Consider the following 7,867-nt stretch of genomic DNA (forward strand, 5'->3'; position numbering starts at 1 on the left):
GGACTGGATCTGAGTGTGTAGGGACTGGATCTCTGAGTTTGCAAGGACTGGATCCCTGCATTCGCAAGGAGAGGATCCCCACGTTAGTAAGGACTGCTCATTCAGGGAGGCAGGTTTTCCCAGTGAGATGCTGGTGGGATACATGGGTTTGGGTGCTGGGCCTCTGCTTATTTCTTTTTTTTTCTGCCTATTTCTAAAGGTCATAAACATTGAGGGTCACCTGGGAAGAAGGGCCACGTTTAGAGGACTGTCCTTGTCCTATGACAGTAGCACTGTGACTTCTGCGGTCTGCGTGCTTCAGTATTATTTCTTCATCAGCTGACGGAGGCAACATTTTCCCCAGAGCAGATTGCGATACCTAAAAGGCAATTTATCACAAAGAAGATTCAGGGGAAATGTTCACATCTTGGAAGGCACAGCAACTCGAAGGTAAATTCCACGTGGAACCGACCACTCAACAACAATTGCAGTGTGCAAGGGAAGAGTATGGCTGCAGGCGGGGGCCTCAAGCTGGTTTCTCCCCACAGCGTGTTGCAGATTCTCGCAGAACACAGCGCATCACAAACTGGGGTCGCCTCTCACGGTTGTTCACTCTTTCAAAGTATCCCAGGTGCCCAAAGGCAACAAAATAACCACCACCCACGTCTGTCTCCTTGGATGGTGTGTCTTCCACTGGGAAAGTATTCAGCAAAGAAGAAAACGTGGCCCTGTTGTTAGCGTCGCCGCTGACAATTGATCGAGGACTTGAAACGCAGACTCTCAAGCCTCCCTGCTCTGAAGCAAACTCTGGAAAAGCGCGGCCCTTCCGGCGGGACGCGGTGACTTTATGTATTCACCGCTCAGCCCTCTGGCGGAAGGACGCCGACGGGAGGGGGCTGGACAGCCTTCCGTCCCGTTTCCAGGGCAGATGATCAGTCCTGGGCTCACGAGTGTCACTGACAGCTCGATGCGCTGGCCCCACAACCATGCCTGCCCAAGCAGGTGCCTGCACGGACCCAGAGTGAGGGTCCCACATCTGTCCTGCTTTCTTTCAGTCGGGTGTGCTTTGCAGAACGGGTGCTGTCCTTACACGTCACCACACCATGCTGGGGGCGGCACTGCGCACGGTGGAAATTCACCCAGCACGTGAGCTCCAAATAAGAGAGGGAGAGAGAGTGCGTGTTACTGTGTCAGAGCTGAAACATCCTGACTCCGTGAACTGTAGACTTACACATTCACAAGCAAGTACGCCCAGGCCCTGGGGCTCAGCAGCCACACGATGTGGGGGGCATCAGCACCGGGATGCATCTCACAGGCTCACTGTCCGGTCACGGTCCCCAGGAAGTGCGGGCTGCTGCCCTACCAGGTGTCATGAGATTATTCTGGAGACCAGACAGGTGCCGGGTCCCCGTGTCCGTCATTCATTTACGGACGTGAGTTAACAGACAGCCAGCCCCTCGCCTCCCAGAGGGTGAGCGTTACCGCCAGCGCCAACGACGATGCAGCCACCTTTCCTGTGACATCACTTCTAAGTAAACCAAAAAAACCTTCTGGTACCAGAGTGGCCGACTTCCTTCTTGTGCAGACGGCGGCTGCGAACGGCCTCCCGGCTGGCGGTCCCCCGCAGCCCCGACACCCTCAGGCCGTCCCGAAGCTCCAGGTTCTGTCGCCTGAGGGCGTCCATCTGGCTCTGGGCTGGTGGTGACCGCGACTCCTGGCTCCCGAACTCCTCGTGAAGCCGGGCCACCTACCGATGGAGCCGCTGTGCCATCGGTTGGGGGGGGGGGGGAGACCGGGGAGGGAACGGGGCTCAGGTTTTGCTGTGGTGTTTGTGCGGGGTGAGGGGGGGCTCTCCTACAAAACCCTCCAGCCCTTTCGGGCGTTAGCCTGGACCTTCTAGAAAAGAGGTCAGGGCCTCCGACAGCTAGGAGATGAATACGACTCTGACGCCTTTATCCCTTCTGATTAAGCAGTGTCCCTTGTGACTCATTCCGCAAAATATAACCAGATAAAGGTGGTTAGCGAATTGCTGTTCTTTGCCGAAAGAGGCAGATAACGCTTTCGTTTCCTTCTTAATCTCACCTGAGGGGGCAGCAGGCAAGAGTTAGGAGCTGGTGCTCTGGGGGCTCCTGGGTGGCTCAGTCGGTTGAGCATCCGACCTCGGTTCAGGTCGTGATCTCACGTTTGTGGATTCGAACCCTGAGTGGGGCTCTGTGCTGACAGCTCGGAGCCTGGAACCTGCTTCAGATTCTGCGTCTCCCTCTCTCTGCCCCTCCCCAGCTCGCACTCTGTCTCTCTCTCAAAATAAATAAACATAATTAAAAAAATTTTTTTTAAAAAGGATGTGTTTTGAAAAGAGTCAAAAAAGGTTATAATCCTGGCTTCACCGCTTCCTTGCTGTGTGACCTCAGACAAGGCACCTCACCTCTCTGGGCCTCAGTTTCCTCTTCTCCAAAATGATGACAGAATGGCCTCAGATGGTTATTCTGAGGGGTGAGGCCTGTGCTGGACAGGAGCCCCCGGAACAGAGAATGGGAAACAGAACAAATGTCAGCTGATACTTCTGTGCCTACGTGGTTCATTCTGTCCATTGTAATGTCACCCAGGTTTTTGTGGCTTACAAAACAGACTTACAAGGCACTGTCTGTTGGGCATAACAAGGGAATCTTTGTGTGTGAGGATCCAAGTGCGCTCAGGAAGGAAGGTGTCAATCTGCCCAAGTTAGACACAGCTGAGCAGAGAACCTTAGAATAAAGAAAAGGAGGTAATTTAAAAAAAAAAAAAAAGCATTTTCCTCTCCTAGAGATTATCCCTGAAAAGTAATCAGAATCACACTGCAAGTTTATGATTAAAAGAGAAAATAACACCATTTGAGAAGAAATTAGTGATTGCATTATTCTCTCAGTTTGTTCTAGAAACAGTAGGAAAGTAATTGCGTTTCCATTTTAAATTAAATTAGTCCCCCTCCCCCTGGAATTATCCTAATAATGCCAAGTTTGTGAAGACTGTCACGGCAAGACTCCGGGCAGAGGGGTGGGGCTGGCAGGGAGCCAGGGACCTGGGATTCGTGTGGGTCATCGGAGGCCCGGTGGCTTTCCCATAGGGAATCTGCACTCAGAGTTTTGGTGGGGGCGCAGGGGAAAGGCCAGCGGGGGGAGGGCGGTGAGCGGTCTCCAGCACAAAGAGGAGGAAAGAAAGTGTGGTGACCAGACCATGTGTACGAGCCCCTCGCCCCCTGCATCATGGGGAGCCAACCCCCTGCTCTGGGACATCCTGGGGGTGGGGCTTCGGGCCCAGGAGCTCCGCCCAGATGCTGTCCGGGGGAGAAGCAGGGGCGTCTCCTGCTCGGGCACATCGCCTCTGCCTCGGAAACACTGCCCACCTACTTAGCACCTGCTCCCTGATGATCACCCACCTCCCAAAGTTGTCTTGTGTAATCCCAAAGTTAGCCTTGGAGGGAAGCGGTCATCTCCACCCCAGCAATCGCAGACGAGTTCCCGCAGGCCGGTCACCGGCCCGAGGTCACAGACCGACAGCGGGGACTCTGAACTCAGAGGGAGAGGTCGAGTCCAGAGAGGGCATTCCTCCCCCGTTTCCTTCAAGGCACGCATCACTTTCGAATGTGGTCTGTGAATTACTTGCTTACTGTGTTCCCTCGACAGGACAAGTGCCCGAGAACAGGGAGGGACCCCCAGGAACCTACGACGGCGTCCGGCACCCGGCGGGGGTCAGTGAGTATCCGCCAGTTCTCCCAGTGTGAGCGCACCTGGGAAGACGGATGGCTGGCCTTGGGCGAGGGGTGGGAGGAACCAGAGAAGGGACCTCACAGAAGGTGCTGGAAGCCCACTAGGGGCACAGAAGTGAACCGGCTCGGGGGCAAAGCGGCACATCTCGCTCCCGCCTCGGGCCCGGCACTGGGGTCTGATGGAGACTGCAGTCACTGCCCGTGGGGAACCACATGCGGCTCTGGCTGAGACGGCTTTGCTCACCGTGGTCACGGGACCCCTGCCAACCCCTCCGTTTGCGGGCAGCCGGGGGCTGGGACTTGGAAAGAGCTTTACCCTGGTGCACGGCCCGGTCTGGATCCTTCTTGAAGAGAACCTTGGAAATACCACCTAACCCTCTTAGCCAGTATTTCCAGCTAAATAGAGGACGTCCTCTGTCCCCCACCACGTGGTGGCCTGGGGCACCCCTCCTGGGGCCCGGCTGAGACTGTGTTGAGTGTCAGCTCCCCGTGTCTGTGTCCCCACGTGTCTGTGTCCCCACGGGCCTCTCAGTTCATCACCCAGTCACCATCTGACAAATGGGGAGTCAGATAGCCCGAGACTTGGGGCTGCGCCCGCCCGGTGCTGCTTGGGGGCCGTAACAAAGACACCCCTTGTCTCTCTTATTCACTTGGGATGCTAACACCTCTCGCCAATCCATGAGGATCCAGGGCGGTGGGGCGCCTCACGCGCCCAGGACCGGCCTGGCACGCACAAAATACAGTCACCCCAGCTTCCGCGGCCAATACCTCTGAATTCCGGGGAGCACAGCAAAACCCTGTGTCGTATTCAAAGAGATATTCTGTCACCTCTGCAGAAATTCGCAGAAGCCACGGCGTTTTAAAGCCAGCCTACCAGCTTCTCCTCGGAGTCCTGCTTTGATGGCTGTTTCGGAGATAAATGAGGTTGCCGAGGACGACACGGCCCTGCACTGTGTGGTCACAGCCGCTGGACAGGTGGGCACAGGAGGGGACCCGGAGGGGCTCGAAGGAAGCAGGGGATAGAGAAGTGGAAGGTCTGTGACTCCGGGGGGAAGATTTAAGTCTCGGGAACTTCCTCATGTTCGTTTGACCAAGTTCTTACAGCCTCGCGCCTTCCCTGGGATTCAGGAACTTAGCTGAGAAGCTGAAGTTCCTTAAACTCCCCATTCTACCTCTCGTCTACGGAGACACCAGGCTGCGGAAGGAGAGCCATACGCCCCTCCTAGAGGGAAGACGCGTGTCAACCTCCAGGTTAAAGCATCACCAGAAAGGTCTTGCAAGAGGAGGCAGGGAAATCCGAGTGCCGGTGTCAGGGGCAGGCTGGGGACACAGGCAGGTGAGACCGAGGAAGAGCCCCATTCATGCCCAGCACGTCCTCGGCCCCGCCGTCCTCGGGGTGGCCGGTCTCCAGCTGCTCCGAGGGCTCCTGGGACGTCAGCATCCCGCTGGGGAAGAAGGAGGCTTAGGGAGCCGGCCCGGGGCCCCGCCCTCCACTGTGAGGTGAGCTGGGAGACACCTGTTGGTCACGGGCCTCTGTCCCCACAGTTACAAAACTACCCCCGGGAAGGACCCGCTCAGTGTCAGGGCCACAGACAGAAGGGCCCAGTGGGCCACAGGTGGCCTCTCCTTGGCTGATAGAAACCACTTTAATTCTAGAACATGGGCCAGCCACGCTGTGGCAGACGAGGAGGCCCCCCCAGAATAACTTCAGAAGGTCAAAGCCTTTCTGGCACACAGACAACTTGGGCAGGGGGTCGGGTGGGGGGTGGGACTTAGAAAGACACCTCAGATTATAATGGGACACACCTGTGCATGCATGGAAATGCACTGGGTCACAGTCTTCAAATGGCATGAACTCAAGGATGGGCAGCATAACCACGGCGACAGAAGACTCGTGGGTTGAAAGCCCCCGTCTCTGGATGAAACACAATCACACGGACCAAGGACCAACAGATGTCTCTGCCATTCTGTCCCCAGGTGGATTGGACCGAGGTCTCACCAGGGAGCTGGCCTGACTTCTTCCGTCTCCTGCGACCCTGAAGGGGGCACTGGTTTCCCGTCTCTTTGAAAGAGGAAACTCGCACTGTCCTTGACCCCAAACCCTTCAGCCCCTCAGTCTAAGGAAGACCCCCTCAGTCCCCCAACTGAACTTTGTCACCTCGCCAGTGCACGGTGCCTTCCAGGTTATGATCCTGTCCCTCCAGGGAGGCCCCCACGGCTGCCCCTGGGCCCCCTGCCCCATCAGAGCAGCCAGGAAACCATGGACTGGTTCTAAACAGACTCACTGTCTTAAAGGGGCCCCACACAGCCCCCAACCCATGTCATAAGCCTAGGTTATAATTCCGTATTTACAAATATGTGATCTGAATATAGTAGGCTCTTGGTTGGTGGGAATTGGAAATGGTAAAGGTCGACCTCCCAACTGACCAGAAAAAGCGTACTTATTTATTTTTCAGATGTTTATTTACTTATTTTGAGAGAGAGAGAGAGAGAGAGAGAATCCCAAGCAGTCTCCACGCTGTCAGCACAGAGCCCAACGAGGGGCTTGATCCCATGAACTGTGAGATCACGACCTGAGCTGAAATCAAGAGTCAGACGCTCAACCGACTGAGCTCCCCCGGAGCCCCCAGAAAAGCATATTTAGTATCAAGTTCTCTATAGACAATATACAGTAAGACCTCACTTCTCTCAGCACATATGCAGGAAGACATATCAGCTGCCATCTGATGTCAGAACAGAGCATCTGCTGGAAGAGAGATTCGTGAGAAGAAAACATGTGCAAGCTGGAGGAGAAAGGACTCAAAATGCCATTGCTTCACAAAATGCCCCTGCATCTAAATTGTCCGCATGACTTGGTGACAGCACAGATGGCCAGGAAGCCAGAGAATCAACGCTCAGTGTTAAATGTTCACCATCCTCTCTCACCGACGGCCCGGCGTCCGGAGTGATCGCACATTTCCAGAGTTGTGCAGGTGCCGCACAGACGTGCCCCGGGGCCCCCTGGGGCCCGACGCTGCTGCCGCCCAGCCCTGTTCTCCTGGCCCCGGCCCTTGTCGGCCGGGGTGGCTGGGCGCCCGGGGCTCTGCTCAGTATTCACGCTGCCCGTGGAGCAGCCCCGTGGTCGCTGGGACCCCGGCCCGGCCAGGTGTCCCCTGCAGAACAGCTCTGGCCACGTGAAGCTGCACGTGCAGAGGAGCCCCTCGCCGTATTCTGGATGCAGCCACAGCCCAGTACGTGCGGGCGCTCTGTCCAAACGGGAAGAGCCCAGAACTCGACGGTGCGCTGTCCAAACTGAGTCCACACCCTTCTCGCGCACAGAGGCCTTTGTGGTACCTTGAGGTGTCCGATTTGGTGCCGAAGCGCCTGAATCTGCTGCGACACCGGTCAGGTCACTAGCTCAGCCCACGACGTGCACGTGAGAGGCGGGAAACATCGATCTCTTGAATGAATGGAGCGAACCTTGCAGGTGGTTCCACGTTATGCGAACACGAGGCGGTGGGAGGCCCCTTCCCCCTGGAAACCTGACTTCGTGATGCCCTCGAGGCTGCGAAAAAGAGTATCTCTGAGAACCTGGTCCCATTCGCCTGGATGCCCTCAGTTTTGCCGCCATGAACACTGTCCTCTTGCTGGTCCACTTAGCAAATGGAAGAGTTAGATAGAGGCTTTCCATCATTCTGAACGTGAAGCTATTTAACTTGTACCCAAAAAATGGCGACAAAGAACGCTGTTGGGCTTTTGTTTGCTTGTGTTTGCTGCAAAGAGCCTTCTGTACACTTTCCCATTGGGGCTTGAGTGTGAGAACTCAAACTTTTGTTTTTCTAGGGTTCAAATTTTTCTAGAACAAGAACCTACGTTCCGCGTGATTTCTTCTGCGTGAAACACCGACTACATCAGCCATCCGCTCTTTCGATGGTGTTCACATCGTAGGGATATTCTGAGGTTGCTGAAATTTTTTTACCCAAACCGTAAGCTGAGACGTGCGCTCAGGACCGTCACAGGACCCGGCCCCAGTGCTGTGACTTCCAACCTCGGAGACTTCACTTCCAGCTCGTTTTCACCAACAATATCATTTTCCTTGGAAATGACCACGGCTCCTTTCCCCTAAGGCTCCCCCTCCCCAGGCCAGGGGTGAAAACAAGAAAA

The 7,867-nt window shown here is 55.6% G+C and overlaps 1 long non-coding RNA gene across 1 annotated transcript; it reads right to left on the bottom strand.

The window, feature by feature from the left end:
• Positions 1-2,297: 2,297 nt before the first annotated feature.
• Positions 2,298-5,111, bottom strand: LOC128315448 (uncharacterized). The gene is made up of 3 exons (XR_008298207.1): positions 3,969-5,111; positions 2,614-2,723; positions 2,298-2,484 (listed from the first exon to the last, which is right to left on the bottom strand). It is a non-coding gene; the product is annotated as an uncharacterized LOC128315448 (long non-coding RNA).
• Between the last annotated feature and the right edge of the window lie 2,756 nt (positions 5,112-7,867).

The sequence above is a fragment of the Acinonyx jubatus genome, chromosome B2 (assembly GCF_027475565.1).
Source record: "Acinonyx jubatus isolate Ajub_Pintada_27869175 chromosome B2, VMU_Ajub_asm_v1.0, whole genome shotgun sequence".
Taxonomy (NCBI): domain Eukaryota; kingdom Metazoa; phylum Chordata; class Mammalia; order Carnivora; family Felidae; genus Acinonyx; species Acinonyx jubatus.